The sequence below is a fragment of the Piliocolobus tephrosceles genome, chromosome 13, assembly GCF_002776525.5.
Source record: "Piliocolobus tephrosceles isolate RC106 chromosome 13, ASM277652v3, whole genome shotgun sequence".
Classification (NCBI taxonomy): Eukaryota; Metazoa; Chordata; class Mammalia; order Primates; family Cercopithecidae; genus Piliocolobus; species Piliocolobus tephrosceles.
In genome coordinates, this window is record NC_045446.1 from 44,586,820 (window position 1) to 44,607,488 (window position 20,669).

The following is a 20,669-nucleotide window of genomic DNA, read 5'->3' on the forward strand; positions in this document are numbered from 1 at the left end:
GGGTCTAGAAATTTGGAGTCCAGGCACTGTGGTGTGAAGCCTAGGTAGAGACCCCAGCCCTTTCCATTTTATGTCTGTTGGGAGCTAGGGGAGGGATGCATGAACATTTCCCATCCCTTCCCAACCCCAGGATCACTCACATCCCCACCTTCATTAGCCAAGTTTCTAAAAGTCTGTTAAAATGCCAGTGTACGACCTGGAAGGAGGGAGATCTTAATCCAGTGTTGGCAATGAATGCTTGAGCATGAACTGCTTTACATAACATTTAGGGTGAGTAGGAATGAAGGGGAAGTGATTGCTGGAAAAGAGACCCTGGGTGGTTATGTTTAGGACAGCACACCCTAAAGGAAGGAACTGGCTGGCACAGGCCTTCTCAAAACTAACCCATCCAGTGTCCCTTCACTTAAGCCATTCCCCTTGCACTGAAGCTGATGACCTCACTCATGTTAAGAGGGCTATGTCTGGCAATGGTTCATTATTTTCATCCTCTCAAATATCACATTTCCATTTTAACAGAGGCATTTAGTAAATTGAAAGCTGGTCTTGGCTGGTCAGGTCATAACTTCACCAATAACTACTGCCAGGAAGTTGGCTCCTATAAAAGATCAATAGGTTATCTTGAACTCATTGTAGACTCTATTTCTTTATCCCTTTCTCAACATGGTCACCAGATTCTGCCCTAGTTCCTCCTTCAATGGCTCTTACATCTGTTTATTATTCTCCAGCCTCTTATGCCTCTCTATGCCTCCATTTCCTCATCTAAAAATGGGGCTAATTATAGCACCCTTCCTATAAGACTGTTGTGACCATTAAAGAAGTCCATGTTTGTAAAATTCTTAGACTAGTATCTGGCAAATATTAAGCATTCAATACATGTTGACCATCACCATCACTATCACTATCACAACTACCACCATCAGCCTCCCATTACTATCATCCGTAGCAGTACCAGGATTGCCAACAGTCTCCAGATAGGCCTCCAGTCTTCATCCTCTTCCATGTCCTGATACGAATCTCTTATACACGATTTTCAGCCTGCTTTCCCTTACTTCGAATCCCATGATAGCTTCCTGTCCTTGAAAGACCCTCTTTCCTCTCTCCATATATCTAAACCTTTTCTCTCCTTTAAGTACATGTGAGATCAGAAATCAGCTCCTACCCCATTTCCCCTAGAAGTCTCAGTCCCATGTTCGCAAGTCAGGAACTAATGGTGCGGGTGCCTTAAAGCCCATTGTGCAGCAAGTGAAGCATCTTGGGTTCTTAGCAGAACCTGAAGGCAAGCACATGCCTTCCACTGTTCCGGTCTCCCTTAAAGCACATAGACCTAGGCACATGGGTGATAGCAAGGCATGGATGCCAGAACTGAATAGACTTGAGCTCAAAACCTGGAGCTCTCATTTACCAGCCATGTGACTTAGATCAAATCAGCCAACCACTCTATCTCATCTTACTCATCTGAAAAATGGGTCTAAGACATAAACACAGAGTGACAGAGACAACTGAACTTGATGTTGGGAAAGAACCTCCAACACAGAGCTGAGCACACAGCAAATGCTCAGCCATGTCTAGCTCCCTTCCCTGACCTTCAGCCATCAAGGGTTGTTGATGATTATTCTATTAGAAACAAAACATCGCCCAATGGAGCAATTTAATCCACCTGCTCCTGTTCCCACTGGAGGGGGAAATGATTGGCTAAAGTTTGCCTTCTCCAGTGAGAGGCTCACCCCAAGCTGCTCTCTAGAAATACGCCATTTTCAAAGCTGCTTTTGTATTCAAGACAATAAAACTAGCATCCATGCCAACTGCATAATTGTGTGGGCATTGATTAACACAAAGGAATAAGAGGGTAATAAAAAGGAGGCCCATATCTCAGACTTCAAATCCAGCAAAGGAAGAATAGTTGGTGTGAAGCATGTAAGTCTTCAGATTCCTAAAGGATGCTCTTTCTCCCTGACCCTGCAGAGGCTGGGCCTGGCACACACAGGCATGCTGAGATCTCCAGGAAACACCCATGTGTCTGAACCAGACCATAACTGGGCAAGGAGTCCCAGAGTCCAGCTAGTCCCCAGGGAGGTGTCCAACCAAAAGCTAGAAGCAGAGTTCCTTGAAGGCTGGGTGACCAAAGGCCTCATAAGAAGCCAGGGGTATATTCTCCCAGAGGTACCTCTCTGGCTGTGCCTCCTTGGGCTGGTTACCTAACCTCTCTGAACTTCATTCTCTACCTGGTAATTACTACCTCATAAGGTTGTTATGCTACTCAACTAAGACCCTCTCAATAGTTGCCCACTTCTGGGCACTTGCTATGTGGCAGACTCCATGCTAAGCACTTTATATGAATGGTCTACTTTTCATCCTTTTAACCATGCCTGTGAGGCTCCATTTTACAGAGGAGAAAACTAAGGCACAAAAAGAGGTTATGTACTTACTTGAGGTCACACAGTAGAGATGGAGCTGAAACCCAGGCCTGTTTGAATTTCCAGCCCATAATCTTTTTTTTTTTTTTTCTTGAGACGGAGTCTCACTTTGTCACCCAGGATGGAGTACAGTGGCATGATCTCATCTCACTGCAACCTCTACCTCCTGGGTTCAAGCGATTCTCCTGCCTCAGCCTCCCGAGTAGCAGGGACTACAAGCACGCACCACCATGCCTGATTAATTTTTGTATTTTTTTTTTTTTTTAGTAGAGATGGGGTTTCATCATGTTGGCCAGGCTGGTCTCAAACTCCTGACCTCAGATGATCTACCCACCTTGGCCTCCCAACCCATACTCTTAATCATTATCCTTTGCAAACAGCAAAATATCATACAAGCCACAAAGCAGGGATGGGGCCCAAGAATTCCTAACCCCTCTGTATTTCCCCTATCCTTCAACTCCTACCTCCGACCCCACACATACACACAAACACACATATTTGTTTGATCTAGGACCCTGCAGTTAGCAATACATGTTCACATTAATCATGTTACTTGGAAACTCACATTGGTCCCTAAAGCAAGGAAAATTGTTCCCACTTTCTAGATAAGGAAAACCAAGGCTCAAGAGGTTAAATAATCGGCCCAGGCCCACATAGCTACTCAACTCAATGACATGGCCCAGGATTTCATCTCAAATCCCGACTCCAAGACCTCTCTCCTGGTCCTACAGGTGTGAGTGAGATGCTCTCCTGGAATTTCTGAGACACCTCCCTCAATAACTATACCCCCAACCCCTGCCATCTACCCACAGTGTTTATGGTTCACTGAATTACAGTTGCTCTTTTGTTTAAATGCCTCTCTCTGCTACTAGCCTGTAAGCTCTTTTGAGAGCAAAAGCTACATCTGTCTCATTCTCATTAAATTGCCAGGGTTCAGCCCAATGTGATAGGCAGGTGCTCGGTAAATAGTCACCAACTGCAATTGTGTACCAAAGCTTCCCTTCCCACTGTGGGAGCTCGGGAGAAAGCTGCAGCTCCTAGAAGGGAGGGTGGTGTGGCTAACATGGGGGCAATGCTTGCCAGTTAGTAAGACCTACTAAGTGTGGCATCCAGCATTTTATGTATGGGAAATGGGAGGTGGAGAGTGGGCATAGACAGGCCTCCTTCTCCCTATCCCCCACCCTGTTGGCATCAAGGAAAATCTAGCTAAGTCCTAGTAACCCCACATAGGTATCCATCATGGCTCCCTTGGGTAGGGTCATCAGATCTAGCACATAAAAATAGAGGATGCCCAGTTAAATCTGAATTTCAGATAAACAGCAAATAACTTTTTGGTTTAAGTGTGTCCCATGACACACAAAATGAACTCATATCTTGGTTCAGACTTTGTCATTTATTACATATTTAAACATAATTAAAATTTTTTCATCATTTATTTAAAATTCAAATGTCACTGGGCATGCTGCATATCATCTGGCAGCTGCACCTGTAGGCAGGCTAGACTCTTGGGGAAGGGGTATTATTTATCCAATCAGGCTGGAAAGAATGCCCCTGAGGACCAAGGGGACCCTAGAAGGAGCTGACTATGATCCTGGTGTCCGGTGAGCAGGGCCTGGCCCAGGAAGGGGGAGCAGTGCCAGGCAGGGAGGAGGAAAAGAACGGCTGTGGCCTGAGGAACTGGGTTCATGCTGCCTTTCTGGCATAGGGAGGTATGTGGAGCGCGCCCCAGCTGCTCCCCATTAAGCAAAGCTGGCATTTCGGAGCACGTCAGAAGCGCTGGCTCCCAGCCCTGGAAGTCAGTGTCTGGCCTCTGAGCCAGCACTGCCTGCCGGGCCCCAGCCCTCTCACCTCAGCAGACCGGGGGCCCCAACAGGCCCATTGTCGTCCGGCCCTGGAGCCTCAATGGGGCCATTCAGGGGCTTTGTAACAAGCCCTTCTGGAAGGCACTTTCTCCTCCCCTTCCAGGGTGCCCTTGGCCAAAACCTTCCCCTGTGTGGGTGGGGGGTCTGGATGTGGTGAGAGCAGCCGGCAGCAGCACAACATTACTGAAGGCTGGATTGTTGACAGAGGGCACAGAAATGCCCCACAAGTCACGGGACGCCAGGGAACTCTGCCCACACTGAACCCCCCACCCTGCCGAGGGGAACTGGGCTTCCGAGCCACCTGCACCTGAGGACCAAGAATCAAGGTCCCCAACACATTCACTGTAGAACTGTGGAAGATTCATGAGAGAAGCCAGATAGATGCAAGTTCAAGCCCAGGCTTCACCAAATCCTGGCTGTGTGAAGCTGTGAGTTGTTTCACCTCTCTGGGCCTCTTTTTCTTCATCTGTAAAACTAGAGCTAATCTACTTCCTAAGGTGAAGGCTAGATTACAAACAGCATGTAAACATGGAGTGTGGAGCCTGGCACATAGTAGGTGCTGAATGAATGTCCTCTTCCCCTCTCCCTTCTTATTTGTAGTTCTTCCTGATCCAGTGAAGACCTCCCAAAATTTGCTCTCCCATAGGTTGCAGATCCAAAGGCCACTGTTACAGGGATGTCTTGGTTCAGGCTTCATCATGGAACATGGGTCCCCTGCAGACCTGAGATTCAGCTGAGGCCCTCTCAGCCAACACAGCCCCTAATAAGGAGAAATGGCACTCAACATCTCCTACCATCTCTCATGCCCTTTCCGCTAGTCCACTCTGGTGTCCTGAGCATCCCAGATCTACTTTATACTTTCAGGTCTACCACTGCAGGCTGCTTCAAGCCCTAGTTTCTGAATACGGAAATAGATAAAAAGAAGCTCAACTCTATGGGCACTGTTAGGCAACTTAAAGGCAGCCATCTTGGGCCTTAAACAGAGGACAAACAGACACATGCTTCGGGTTCATTATATTTCACCAGGAGTCTCAGTAAACCCTTCCTAGTGGCTGACATTCCCAGTGTGATGCCTACCCAACCTGGCAACCCCTGCCAATGGCAGCAGGGAGAAGAGCCAGAGCTTCCTGTTCACCAGAGCTCTCCGCCGTCTGTTCATCAGACCAAATCCAAAGTATGCTGCCCTGTTTTCTTGGAATCTTGCATGCATTCAAACCTCAGCTTCTCTGATCTTCTAGGATCTCATTCCTGCCTGCTCCAAGTCACCCAGTTCCCTCCTTCCCTCAGTCTTCCAATTTCATCTTCTACTCTAGACCAGTCTTTGTCAGAGTAAAGGCTACAGACTATCTTATGCACACTCACTTGGTCATATTTTTCAAAGATATGAATTCTTGGGCCTCACCCCAGATCTGCAAAATCAGATTCTCTGATGCTCTGGCCCATGATTCTGCACACTTAACAAGCTCCCTGGGTAATGCTGAGCACACTGAAGTTTAAGAACCACTGTCATGAAGGAAGGGATGCACTCTTGGCATCTCTCTCTTGCCCCATAGGACCTTTCTCTGCATACGTTCCTTGCTATTAATAACTATCTGAAAGAATGAATTAATTGGTTTCCTTATTACCAAATTACACTAATATAATAGAGCACTGCCATCTTATTCCTTGATTGAGTTCTGCCTTGGACTTTTCGTGAGAGGATTCTATCCATATATAACAGTACAGCAGAAAACACACACAGACATACTCACACCCAAGATATAACATTTATGTTGTACTCACATGCCAGGCATTTGCCACATGCCTCATCCACATGATAGCATTTAGTGCTGAGAGCAGCCCTGTGAGGTCATTGCTATGGTGCCTGTGGTGCAGATGAGGAAGCAGAGGCAGGGTTTAGCAGCTTGCCTAAGGCCATGCTGCTGTCCGTGGACAGAGCTGAAATCCAAACCCTGGTCTGTGTGGCAATGACCACTCGCTCTTTTCCACTTCACTATCCTGACTTCTCTGGGGGGGCTAGTCTCAAATTCAGATCCCACCCCAGAGTGTGCATCAGAATCTCCTACAGAACCCTAAGAAATACAGATGCCAAAGTGCCACTCCAGACCTGAATCTATGGGAGACATCAGGGCTGGTAGATTATTTGGACAATGCTACACGCGGCTGGTGAAGAACCACTGAATATGTGCCCAGAGTCATGAAGCTTGCTAAATGAGGGTCTAGAAAGAGAACTTAATGTTTTTGACTCTAAGAACAGTGCTCTTTCAGGCTCACCATACTGTCTCATATGCTATAGTGAGGCAAGTGGCCAAAGTGGACTTTCTACAACCTCTCAAGGAGCATCTTGGACACAAGTGCATACAAACACAAACACATGCGTGCACACACACAGAAACCTTCTTGGTGCCAAAACATCATCTCTCAGTCATAGGACAGCTTCCCTGTCCCTGCTCAGGACCAGGTCTGGACTCCAGAGTGGCTGGGGTGGTCACTTCTCCAGGTGGTTTCAATGGAGTTAAATGAGACAAAGCTAGGAGAGCTGGACAAAGCTAGGAGAAGCCAGAAAGTGCTCCACAACATCCTCTACTACCTTCCTTCCTCCCGTAGACTCTGGAGTGAAGCACTCTCACCAAGTCCTCTTCCTCTACCTGCGGTGGCCCATGCCTGACTGAGACACAGGTGTGCACAAGGTCAGGCAGTTTCTATGGCACCAGTGATCATGCGACAGCTTTAAAATAGCCCTGCTTTATACAGAACAAGGGAAAAAGGCTCCAACATCAGCATTAGACAATAATTTCATCAAGCAGCCTAATTCAGGAGCTCAGTTATTCTGCTCTGCTCTCATCAACGGGCTTTCCCCACATCAATGCACAATTGCAGGGTGATTGAAAGAAATGCCTCCACAGGCAGATTACATTTGCACAGCACCTGCCCATTGAGAGGGCTTCCCTGAGCATTAGACAAGGGAATGGAGAGGGAGTGAGCCCCTCCCACTGGTGCCCTGGGATGCATCCTGCCTCCTACATAACCACGTGCTAGAATGATGCAATGTGATTTGGGGGGACTCAAGAACTGGAAGATTTCCAAACAGCAAAGGACTGTGGGAGTTGGTTTCTGTTCAGAATGTGGGAATAGCTGACCAGCCTTTGCTGAAGGATCCAGAGAGGCATTCACAGCCATTTGTGAGACGGGCTGGATAGAACTGCCTCTAGCTCCTGAAAGGTGCTATCTCAACCAGCCTAGGCACACCTGGCAGAGTGGGGAGTCAAGGCCCTCTAATTACTGCTGCACTCCCAGGTTAAAGACTGGGTCTCCCTTCCCTCTGCAGCTACCAAGTAGATAACAGCCTCTGGTCATGGTGACCAAACATTAGCTACAAAGCCCAGTGTGCAGGTGAATTACCCTAAGCAACATCAGAGAGATGTAAGAAACAGAGTAGCCACGGATTCTGGAAGTCTGTCTTATGAGGTCCTTTTCTAGGGTGACTCCGTCCATCCGTCGCATCTTCAACCATAGGGTAGGGTTATTTGAGGCAGCTGGGCCTGTGCCTCTAGACAGAGGTGGCGACAGTACTTTGTGGGATGGGGTTTCTTTTAGATTCTTCTTCTGAAGGGGTTGAGGGCATAATGCTCTTCTGCTTCTTAAACTTTCATTTCTGTATATATAATCTGAGATCTTATTAAAATACAGATGTTGATTCAGCAGGTCTGGGGCAAGGCCTGGGATTCTGCATTTCTAACAAGCTTTCAGGTGATGCCATTACAACCAGGCCACAGACCATACTTTTGTTAGCAAGTGGTTAGATCACAAAAAGTGGGCAGAAAAGAAAACAAAAAAACAAAAGAAAAACTGAAAACAAAGTGGAATCGTGCCTGTTGGCAACCCTGATTCCCACATTCTACTGTGGGCAGCTTAGAGTCAGTTCTAAACTCAGGAAAGGCACCTCTCTGATAAGGTAACATCCAAGCGAAGAACTGGAGCTGAGGGAGTGAGTGCTGTTGGCATCTGGGGAAGACATTCCATGTAGGAAGAGCAGCAAGTGCAAAGGCCCTGAGGCATGGCATCCTCATCTTTAAAATGAAGGGGTAAAAAAACAGAGTCTTTGTGATATAGTTCTAAGGTTCCAGAGTCTATAGGGAGGCTTTGGGAGACTGGGGAAAATAACCTATCCTATAGGAACAGGACAGGAGAGTGAAACCTACAGGCCACCACTGCAGCCCCCTCCTTTTTCAGTCTGACATGCCTCTCTTTCCAATGCTGTTTCAGAGGAGAAAATTACTAGCTGTTTTTAAGAAACAAAATAATCTAGCCAGTTAAGGAAGAGATATTTTTAAACCACTGAAGGGATTTTTCCTTTCCCATTTCTTTTATTGATATATCTCCTCTCCTTCCAGTTCTAAAATAAGCACCCTGTCTGCCCTTATGCTAATCCAAAGGCAACACACCGCAGAACGGTGAGGGCCTCAGCAGAGCCAGGCAGAGGTCGATTAGAAGCCACCAGACCCGGGGAATGCACCAAGGCAGCCCAGCCAGCCTGGCCTCGCCCATGGCCTGCTTCCTCCCAATCCAGGTGACGAGACACTCTTAAAAACAGCAATGGAATGTAGCAAGAGTTGGTATTTGCAAATGACAAATTTCTGACTGAATTCCAGTTCTTTGGAATGGAAAACTAGCAGGTCCTGTTACAAAATGTACCAACAGTTCATGCCTAATACATGGGTGTGGGCAATTCATATACTTCAAATCTAAATGTGGCTAAAAATATGACAAAGCTGGCATATTTTTAGCCAGGTAAACATTTCTAGAGACTAGGTCAAATTTATACTGGTTTCTGCTCTGCAATCCAGAGAAGGAGTCATTCCAAATGAGTGAGAAGCAAGGACCAAAGAGGAAAGCCATGGAGTCCACCAGGCAGTCGGGATTCCTGGTGACCATCTCTAGTTTAGGAGTAATTTAAAGTAGTTAAAATGAGTATCTTTTTTAAGAGACTGGGTGTCTCTCTGTCACCTAGGCTGGAGTGGAGTGACCAGAGCTCACTGCAGCCGCAGCCACAGCCACAACTACATTGTGTCCTTCTCCATTAAAGAGAGAACACTTTTGAAAGAACAAGGCCCCATGTTACTTTAGACGGTAAGTCTGCTGGGTTTGATGACCTCTCACTTGCTGGGGGATCTTAAACAAGTTGCTTTCCCTTTATGTGTCCTCAGTTGCATGTGTCTCTCTTCCCCACCCTCAACTAGACTTGGGTTTAGTGGGCAGCAGCACTGAGGGAGGACCATGCTGTGGGGAAGGAGGCAAGCTCTGTAGTCACTGCCTGAGATTCAGACCTGGCACCTCCACTCACCGGGTGTGTGGCCTTGGGCAAATTGCTTATGCTTTACCTGCCCCAGTTCATCTGTGCAATGGAAACAATCACAGAAGTATCCACCTCAGTAGTTACTGCTTTTGTAACAATTAAATGGGAAAATCCACATAAAATGCTTAGAATATCAAGCACATATTAAGTGCTCAGTAAATAACAGTGATCTTATCTACCTCACACTTTTACATACATGAACTGCTTTAGCTTGCACGATATGTTGAAATGCTATAACCATCCAGGGAAATTGAGGCTTGACAGGGCAGACCTGTCCAAGCTGCAGTTCAACAACTATTTCTTAAGTGCCTACTGTGCCCCAGGCTTCACCCTAGCATTAGGAAGGTGAAGTTCCCGGTAAATAAATGGAGAAGTAGGAACTTAACCCAGGTCTCTCTGGCTTCCAGCTAGCAAGGGTGTAAGAGGCTGGGTAGAAAGAGCATGGACTTGAAATTAGACAGTCCCAGTACTGGCTCCATATGGTCTTGGTCAAGTTACTGACCTCCTCTGAGCCTCACACATAGAAGGGGATGAAATGCCCCCCAGTCCCCTTGTGAGGCTTAAAGGGGATAATGTATGTAAAGTGTCTGGACTATGGGAGGTGGTCAGTGGTGGCCTATTGCCACACTTATACCATCCACAAAGAGACCCTATTTTTCTGGTTCTCTGAGCCAAGTGCAAAAGCTTCCTAATATGAAGCAATTAAGAACACTCATTCTGGGCCAGGTGTGGTGGCTCACACCTGTAATGCCAGCTAGTTGGGAGGCTGAGGCAGGAAGATCCCTTGAGCCCAGGAGTTTGTGGCTGCAGTGAGCTATGGTCACTCCACTCCAGCCTAGGTGACAGAGAGACACCCAGTCTCTTAAAAAAAAGATACTCATTTTAACTACTTGGTAGAAGGAGGGGAAAAATATATAGCATAGGGCTGGTTCCAATCTTTAAGCTATCAGGCCTTTCAGAGCAGAACATCTGATTACTAACTGAGATGAAAGGAATACTGGCCTAGAGTCAGAAGGCTTGGGTTCTGGTTTTTGCTCTGCCCTTTGGAGCTGGGTAACTGGAGGCAAGTCACACCCCTCTCTGGGTCATGGTTTCTTCATCTGCACAATGGAGCTGTAGGAACATTGTGCAGATGGCCTCATAGGTCTCCTCTGGCTCAGATGTCCTAAGTCTCTAGTAGTTAAAGGCACAGATCACTAAGCAGATATCCCAAGTAATCCAGGTTATTCTAAATCTGGTTTTGTCACCTAAATGGAGGTTTTTATTCCTTCAAAGCTTGTCTTCTAACGATCAAAGCTTGCACACCGGAAGGTCTGACAGCTCTGGCACACTTGTGGCCCACACATTCTGAAGTAAACATGCGTCACTCCCAGGTCTGAAAAGAATCAAAGCAAATCAGCATGAAATGGGGACTGTCTGCTGAGCTGCAGCCAGCATGTGGCAGGAGGACAGGAACGAGGTCCTGCCAGCTGTTAGGCACATGAACCCTGCTGGGCCAGCAGCACGGGGGTCACCTGGGGGACAGCAGCCACAGCAGTAGGACAAGGAGATCCTGCCCAGATTGCAGCAGGATGTGGGCAAAGGCCAAATGGGGCTCCTCATCCTATAAACACAGAGCCTCTGGCAACAAGCTGGCACAGGCACAGAAGGCCCCAACGAGGGGGAAGCAGCAAGAAGGGCCGAGATCAGGGAAGCAGGGAGCAGGCTCCAAGTAGAGGAGGGTCTGGAGGTTTGATTATCTAAAGCAGTAGCTCATATGGGATTTAGGCCTCCTTCAATTACTGGCAAAAGAAGGCAGTGGTTAAAAGCACAGGTTTGGGAATCAGAAAGACCTCAGTTCAAATCCTACCACTGTCTATACCAGCTGTGTGACCCAAAAAAGTCCCAGAACTCCTCTAAGGCTAGTCCTCTCACTGACTCCTATTTTTCTTCTTACTGGTAAAATAGGTTCAATAATATCAGCTCAGAAAGTTCGTTTGAGGATTAAATGAGATTATGTAAGGAAATGGCACATAAATGGTTGCTGTGATCATCGTTCCTGGAAACTCTGTCCTATCCTAGGCTTTCCTAAACCTTCTCCCTCTCCTAACCAACCAAAACCCCCTCAGAACCCTTCTCAGGTCCTCCATCCAAGGTAGGGGTGGTTGGGGATGGGGGCAGGAATCTGCCCAAACTTGCCAAAGCCCATGGTGTTCTCTCCCTCTCAACCCCTCCAGTCTGCTGCAGTGCCATCATCACATCCTGACAGCTCTTCTTCCATCGCAGCAGCCAGAGAGTTTGGATATCATAAACAGCCTTGTGCAAAGGAATCTGCCTCCGCCCTCTACTCAGCCAGACCAGGCAAGTTTCCCTAAGACCTGGTGTTGGAGAGCTTTGATGCTGGCTCCAGACAGTGTTCAGGTTGCCCACTCTGTGTCTCTGTCTCCTACACTTGGCCACTCACCATCACATGACCTTCTCAGTTCACATCCTAAGAGGGAGTTCTGCAAGATGCATTCACAGCTCAAGTTCAATTTCTATGTACTCCTGTTTTCCAATGCTTTCTTTTATCTCCCCCTACCCTTCTTTTCTTCTGCAAATATTAACTAAAAACCTATTATGTATAGACCCTGTGCCAGCAGGAATCAGGAGAGACACAGCCCTCATGGAAGTCATGGTCCAGCAAAATAAGCAATCACAGTCCAAGCTGAGGGGCTACTGGCCAGGCTATGGAATATGTAGACGAGACACTGTATTAGGACCATGGTGGTGGCGGAAGGCTTCCTGGAGGAAATAATACTAAACCTGAATTTGTATGGATAAAGAGTGGGAGGATTCAGTCAGGCAAAAGAGAAAAGCTTGCTTCCAATCATACTCCTTACCTTCTCAGTGCCTAGACCAGTAGGGCTCAGTCAGAGGTTTTAAATTTTTTTTGTAATTATTTCATTTAAAAAATTTCTTTTGTATTTGCAACCTTGGAAACACCTTAGATTTTAATAAAAGATTACCAAATGAAACTGGATCTTGTGATTTATTTCCACAAAATGTCAGCAATCATTCTCATGAAAGAACAAGGAATTAAGCAAAAGTTGTCACACTATACCAGAAAGAAGATAAAGAGTCCAGAACCTAAACCTCATGAAACAAATTTGGCCAGGCTATTGTGAGTACACACACACACACACACATACACTCCAATTTCATTTATGTTCTCATAAATATCAAGGGCATCGGTGACAAATACTATTCAGGCAGGACTTTGCTTTGTTTCCCAAAGTTTTGGTTTTAAAAATTTCAAACCTACAGAAAAGTTGAAAGACGTGCATATATATCTTTGCCTAGATTCACCAGTTGTTAACATTTTGCATTTTCTTTCTTCTTCTTTCTGCAGATATTCTCACCTTTTTTTTTCCTAATTGAGAGTTACTTGCTGACATCAAGATACTTCCCTTCTAATATTTCAGCATATAGCTCCCAAGAAAAAGGACATTTCCTTACGTAACCCCAATACCATTAAAATGGATAGAATGATACTATCTAACATGCAATCTACAATCGAATATCTCCAGTTTTCTCCCAAATGACCTTTGTAGTATTTATGGTTTTACTCATCCAGGATCTACTCAAGAATCTCTCATTGGATTTGGTTGTCATAGCTTTGGTACTCTTTTTCTAGAATAGTCCTTCACCTGCTTTAAAACTTTTTATGTCTTTCATGAGACTGACACTTTTGAAGATCCCCGGCCTGTTGTCTTAAAAAGTGATTCATAATCTAAACTTATCTGATTGCTTCCTCATGGCAACAAGTGATTTTGAATCAAATTCTTCATTTTCTCCTTCCTCTGTCTAGAATCGGCCCAGCCAGTTAACACTCAGCAATGACATTTAGTGGGTCTTGTGGCCTCAGAGGACTTGAAATTTTAAACATCCCAAAAGGGTTCAACCAATATGATTAAGCAACGAATATTTATTTAACATTGAAAGAACATTTCCAATATTTCCAAACTCTGGAGCAGGGGGAGGAGTCAAATGGCATATGTATTACCAAGCTAAAGGAAATTTGAAAGTGATTTACTTAGACTCGGTAGTAACAGCATTTTTTTCAGATATTTTTTCAAAGTACTTTCACACTTGCTCTTTAAGAAGGTTGACTTCAAAGGTCAAACAGATAAGCGTTCAAATATTTGAGTCTACCTACCAGCTGTGCTCCTTGGAAAAGTAGCTTCACCTCTGTCAGCCCTGGTTTCCTCAAGGGCTACCTAAAGGGTAAGATGCTTAAACAGGTGCCTTGTTCACAATAATTACAGGTGTTAATCTTCATAGTAACTTCAAAGAAGGTACAGCAGGTATTATCCTCTCCATTTTATAGGTGAGGTTATGAAGCTCAGAAAGAAAATGTGATTTGTTGAAGGTCATGTAGCAAGGTGACTAAAGAGACAGAATTAGAACCAAAGTTGCGAAGTCCTAGAGTGGTCATTTCCAGTTCTCTTCAGGAAGTAGCATCTACCTCATGGGATGTTTTGAGGATTAAATGAATGATACATATCTGGTGCTATGTATTATGCTGATACAGAGGCTGTGCTCAATCGATATCCATGACTAGTATTATAATTACTTTTAAAAGTGTCACATTGCCATGAGTAACTAATTTTGTTCAAAGGCCTCCAAATACCCCTGAAAGTGGCATCATAATTATCTTGACTAAGACCCCATTTCTACCCTATCCTCTCTCCCACCAAGATGAATGGAGGGATTGGAATAACCCAAAATTCACTGAAGGTGTTGAGGTTTCACTTGGAAGAAGAGGCAGAATATTTCACTTGGAAATATTCTGAGTCTGGGGGCCCATTGTTTGCAAAACACAAGAGAGGATCTGTATTCCCTGGGAAAGGGGGCACTAAGCCATGAGTCATTCTCTGGTTCTGTGTGGGCGAATGGGGGTTCCGGCAAAAACCTTTGTGTTACTCACTATTGTCTTGTGTAGATTAAAGCACAAAAACCCTAGCTAAGTTTTGTTCCCAAAATCACATGGCCCATTCTGTCCAAGCCATTCTAGGAACACATTGTCCATCTCTTTGAAAAATGTGACCAAGAGACAGAATAGCCATTGAATTTGGCCTGTGGTTATTGGTAAAGCACCATTGGGCAGCTGGCCATGCCTTGGGGCACCTTAATGGCCAACTGATCACAAGGTCCAGCTCTCATTACAACCATGCCTGCTGGGAGAAAAAAGGGCTTTCCTTCTGCCCTCAGAACAATAAGGAACCATTAAGAAGCCCAGTCAATGAGAATGTCCCATTCTTGGTCCTGTCCTGGGCTAGGCCTTCAGATTGACTGGCTCCACGCAACCACCTCTACAACCAGTTCAGACTGGTTGTACAAAGGAAGCTTCCCACAAGTTTGGTTTGTAGCAGATCCCTCAGCTTGGTTACTGTTACAAAGATGGCATGTCTGGGACCAACCTGTGAAGGTTTCAATTAACAACTTGAGATATGACTTCTTTGGATGACATTGTTCTTAATTCACTCTTGTTCCCCATTCATCTAACCAAAGCCCTGTTATGCTTTCTGGCTTTCATGGTGCAAGCCATCTGTCTTTTCATGTAATCAGCTGTGTACTTGGGAGGCAGAGAGGTAGGGTGGAAAGAACATGGGCTTGGAATGAGGCAGACATAGTTTCCAAACTTGGATCTGACCTTGGGTAACAAAAATAGGCAATACTATATATTCCTTGCTTAGTACGTGCCATACACTGTGTTCAGGAACCTACCTGTACTATCTCACTGAACCCTCACCCTCAACCTATAAGCATCACCATTTCTGCTTCAAAGATGACAAAACTGAAGTTTAGGGATGTTCTATAATTTGCCCAAAGCCTAGATGCAAACTCTGACCTCTCAATAAAGTCTAAATTACCACATAAAACTGCCTCCAAGTGATAACCTCCCTTGGCCTCTGCTTCCTTACACAAAATGCATAGATCGTTTTTCACTTTATCTAGCTTCTTGTGCTTCACATTAAATAATATCTATATAAAGAGCTCTGCAGACTACCTGGCACATAGCAGATGCTCCATAAATGTTCCCTTCCCTGCTGCTGAGGCAGATTCTGAGAAATAAGAATTTCTGACCTTAAGCCAAAATCTCGCTGGGTGGTTTGGCTTTTTCAGAATGGTTCCAAGAGTTTCACTAGGGCCTCATGAAAACACCTCTCTGAAGGCTACATCCCTTATATCTTATAAGTAAATAATATGGGACCCAGATTTGATGCTTCAGATCTTGGTCATAGAGGAAGACAGAATGAGAAATGGAAAGCAAACCTAGCTATTCTGAAAGCTAGAATTTGGGCTCTAACTCCTCCAGCCTCCCCTTTGATGTGTGTGTGTGCTTATATGTGCTCAATACTTTAAGCTGTTCCATGTGTATATATTTGTGTATGTGTGTGTATATATGCATATATACACATATCCAGAAGTAGATGTATTTATATACAGATATATACACACGTAATGTTACCCTGAATAAGCCACCAGTACCACCCTTAAAGTGTCTTTAGAAAAGTAACCCATGGAGTAAGCAATATGTGAACCATAAACATTCTTGCATGTTGGCAGATAACCATGCTGTACATTCCCCTCCAAGAACTGAGAAAGAGAAGAAAGGGAGTAATACAATAGCAGAAACATGCACTAATCAAATCCATAATCAACTTTGATGATGGAGCAAGGATTCTAATCAAAACACAATGGAGCAAAGTTGCCACAGGTTGTAAGCTTGTAGCTGAGCTCTCTTCCCAGGGGCCTCCTCTATGCTTTCTTTTTCAACATCTAAAATACCCACAGAGAATTTCAATCACTTCTAATTACTACTTTAAAGAAACTAGGTGCAACTTGAACACCAGCTTCTAAAAACAGGAAATATCAAAGTATTTTATATGTGTATATATTTTTTCTTTTTTTCCTTGCAACTGCTTCTTAAAAATAGGCTAACATCTCCTCAAATAGCTGAGGCATGTTCCTTATCTGAAGGTCAGCCAGAGAGAGTTTCTGAACAAACATAGGGCATGTCTTTAAAACAACTCTCTGCACATGGTCCTAATTTATTCACATGTTAACAGAGCAGATGCTATAAATGTTCATACTTGGGGGAAGGCACAGGTATCTCAGTCCCAGGAAGGTAATTCAGGGGAGGTGTGCTGCTGCTGCAGAACACAGTTTCCTCCACTGGGAGGGGTGGGTGGTGGGAGAGAACCAGCTGTAGGTTTATGGGAGAGACTCAAGGTAAGGGGCCTGGAGGAAGGGTGGGTGACAGTAGGGCTGTACCTAACAGCTACTTGCTGGCTAAGTTAGGTCTTTTCACACTTGTTGGAGATGAAGAGCAGGCTTAGGGGCAATGGGATGTCATTGGCTGAAGAGAGTTGCTGCATAGTAAAACAAGGTATCAGAAGCCTCCTTTCCCCTGTAACTACCATGTTGAATATTCTGAACCCCCAGCTAATAATAATAATCACCATCATTTCCCAAAGATCTGTTATGAATCTGAATCAGGTCCTTAATGGACACCCTTTCCGCATCTTCTCACAACTACCTTGCACATTCAGAATGATGATCCACCAGGAAGCCAACATGCAAATCCAATCCTTCAGCTGCAAAGCCTTTGTTCTTTCTCTTCATCACCTTTTGAAAAGGAAGATGCCAGATCTGGAGCAATGACTTGTTGCATGAAGCAATATCAACTGCTCAGTACCACTGCATGATCTTGCTCTTCATTCTCCACTATCACACTCATGCTGACCTCCTCTCCTCCCCACCAGTCACTCCTTCCCATCTCCAAAACCCAGCTCATCTTCTGTCTCCTCCAGAGGCTCTCTGGATTTCTCCAGCCATCTTGGCCTTTCCTTTGAGCACCTTGGATACCCAGCCCCAAGCATGCCTCTGAGGCCTCCCTGTGTTGTGCCTGGTTGCCCTATGTACATCAGTTATGCCTCCCAACTAGATTATAAAATCCCCAAGACCCCGGCCATGTCCTATTTGCCTCATAGATCTGCCAGAGCATGATGGAAAAAAGACAGCAATGAAGAGTGGGAAGACCGCAGGCCTCGAAGCCAGACCAACCTTGCTGGACTCCCTGCCCTGCCACCCTGGATGACCTGGAGCAAGTGGCTGTACCTTGCTAAGCCTCATCTAGCTCAGTGGTTACAGCAGTGGTCTTATAAATCAAGGCCTGCAAGTTCTAAGACAGTCTCTGTGGTTCTCCCTGTACAATATCATGGTTAAAGGCATGGGATCTAGTGCTAGACTGGCCAAGTTCTAATTCTAACTCTGCTACTCACAAAGTTACCAAACTGGTCTTCACCTCAGTTTCCATATGTGTAAAATGGGGATAATAACACATATCTCATTTGATTGTGATAAGAATAAAATTAGTTTTTAATGTTAAGTCCTTAGAACAATTCCTGGCACATAGGAAGTGATATATAAGGATTTGGCCATTACTACCATTGTTATTATCATTACTATATTGTTATTATCATAGAAAATGGATGTATCAGACCTGATTTAAGTGTTTCTGTAAAGATGAATTGAGATTATATGTAAGGAGCCTCACCCATCAGGCACCCAGAAAGTGGTTATGCCCTTTCCTCATCTTCCCATTCTGCCTGGAACTGTACTAGGAAGGTGATAGATGTTCTACAAATCCTTGGAACAGATTGATACATTTCCAGGGGCTTGACAGCATAAGCCATATCTTTTCTCACTTAGGGACTATTAAATCTTGGTTCAGCATGCCCTATCTCTTAGGTTAGCAAAATAAATAGCTACTTGTATTAAGTATTCCTTATTTGCCAGACACTGCACTGGACACTTCACATTATTTTTCTTAATGCTCACGATTCTAGTGGTTGCTAATGCTAATTTTTAAATAGATGAGAACACTAAAGCCCAAATAAGTTAATGAAGGTGGTCACCTAGCTAGTTCATGACAAACACAGGACACCACTGATACCCATCTGACTTTAAAACCTGTGTTATCAGCCACTACACAACCCAACCTCCTGCCGAAAATCCCCTGAATAAAAGGGGAGTCAGAGGCCCCAAGAGAGTATTTGCTATTTAATTCACTGCTTCCTGAGTATCTTCTAATAATATATACCAGATTTGAGACCTGGAAACTACCAGATGGCCAGTCAGACACAGTCCTCATGCCATAACCAAGAGACTCTTTTGGAGGGGGAATGGGCACCATATCAGGCAGACTGTTAGAAGACCTGGCAAAGAAGGTAAAATCCCACTGGCCAAAATCACTTTGATGTCAGCTGTGCAGACAGGGATCTGCCACAGGGAAGACCCCCCAGAACCCCTGGGCACTGGCAAAGGAGATCAGGCAGGTAAAAATCAGGGTAGTCCACTGGAAGTGGCCAATTTCCTTAGCAGTCCATCCAAACTGTGCTCACCTTCAGTACACAAGGGCCCATTGTGGGCGAGAGAGGTGAAATGGGGGGATTATGGACCAAGGGCAAAAGAGGGAAGCAAAGTCTTGAGGGAAGTGGACTGTTCCAGCCCATCAGGGAGAAGCTGAAGAACATTTTTTTTTTTTTCACGGAGGGGGTGATGAATCACCTTTCCAGAGCCTATGCACTGCCAGTCCTCTGACAATGTTTGTTAAATGAAGGGTCAAACGGGCAAAGGCAGAACAGCTGCCTGGATATGAACAATCCCAGCATGGACTTTCCCTCTCATTCCTCGGGTGCTCCTCATCAGGCTTGAGGGTATGTGTCACCTCCAGTCCCCAGTCACTGTACTGACCTCCCACCGACTGCCCACTACATCTCATAAACCCCACCTCCACGGATGAAGGGAAACCCCATGCAGAAGTGTACCCTGGTGCTCACCCCCATTGGAGAGCCCACCGGACAAATCCTGTACCTAACAACAGAAGAAGAGCAGAGCACAAAATCCTCACAGAGGCAGGCCCCCGGAGCACTGGAGGAAATCTTGCCTTCCTCCCACACACCATCACTCAAACCTGTCAGCTTCCAAAAATGTTTAGCAAGTGCAGCAGCAAGGGGCATGCTTATCAGCCTGGTGTGGGAGCTTAATCTGCTTTGAGGGCCTTCTCCAGCCCAGAGTTCCAAAAGTCTGCTTACAATTAGCTTCCAGCTCCAGTTCCCCCATCAGAAAGCCTAGGAATGTGTTGAGCTCTAGCCTCTGATCAGAGAAAGCTCCAGGAGAAGGTGGAGACGGTGTCAGCAGGGAAGTATGTGCCAAAAAGGTCAGCTGGTCTGCTGCCATTTTCCTGACACCGGCCCCAAACCACCTCCCCTCTGGCTTCCCGCCTCTCCTGACCGGACAGTCACATCCGTCAGGTCGGCCTGTCCCCAAAAGTCCCTGCTGACTGACTGCCAAGAAAATATAGCCCCCTCCTACCAGAAGAAGGGGGAAATGGAGCGGGGAGGGCCAAGAGAACCTGATTGGCCCTTGCTAATTTCTGTAAAAGAGATTGCACGGCCAGGGCTTGTCACCCAGCCGAACTGAGTGATGCAGGCTCTGCCTGGGAAGGTAGGAATCACTAATTCTCTTCAAGCCATCTCCCATCCCCACCCCCCCGTCACTCGGGCTACCAACACCAGGATCTACCACCCAGGAAGGAGGGGCTTAGCTTCGGCCGCCATTCTAAGGCAGCCACCCCCACCCCCACCGCAACAGCCAGCCAAGACGCTAGGAGTCTCCGGCTGCCGGCCACGGCTGGTGCACTAGTACCGCAGTCCCAGCACCTTGCCTGGAACCCCGTCACCCCGCAGGATGGGGCAAGGACAGGTCATCTTCAAGCCAAGGGTAGAGCAGGTTCACTGCCACCTCCAACCCCCTTTTCCTGGATCTTACAGCCAGGCTAAGGAGCGTCGAACCCAGTGGGGCCTCAGATCTTTCCTTGTCCGGAACAGAATCTCTGCGGAACCGCCAGACAGACACAGAGCTACTGCTGCGGATACTGGCTTCTTGGGGCCAAGACCTCAACATGCAGGACCTCACATTTCCAGCACACGTTTTTTGAGAACATCC

At 45.9% G+C, this 20,669-nt stretch overlaps 2 protein-coding genes across 5 annotated transcripts in view; one reads left to right on the forward strand and one right to left on the reverse strand.

The window, feature by feature from the left end:
* Positions 1-20,669, reverse strand: part of NAV2 (neuron navigator 2) — a 771,558-nt gene that overhangs the window by 392,380 nt on the left and 358,509 nt on the right. The gene's annotated exons all lie outside the window — the stretch shown is intronic.
* The window catches only part of LOC111525872, a 3,670-nt gene continuing 3,253 nt past the window's right edge, over positions 20,253-20,669 (forward strand). The window contains exon 1 of the mRNA XM_023191518.2: positions 20,253-20,669. This exon is cut by the window's right edge and continues 3,253 nt beyond it. The gene's annotated coding sequence lies outside the window, so the exon portion shown is untranslated.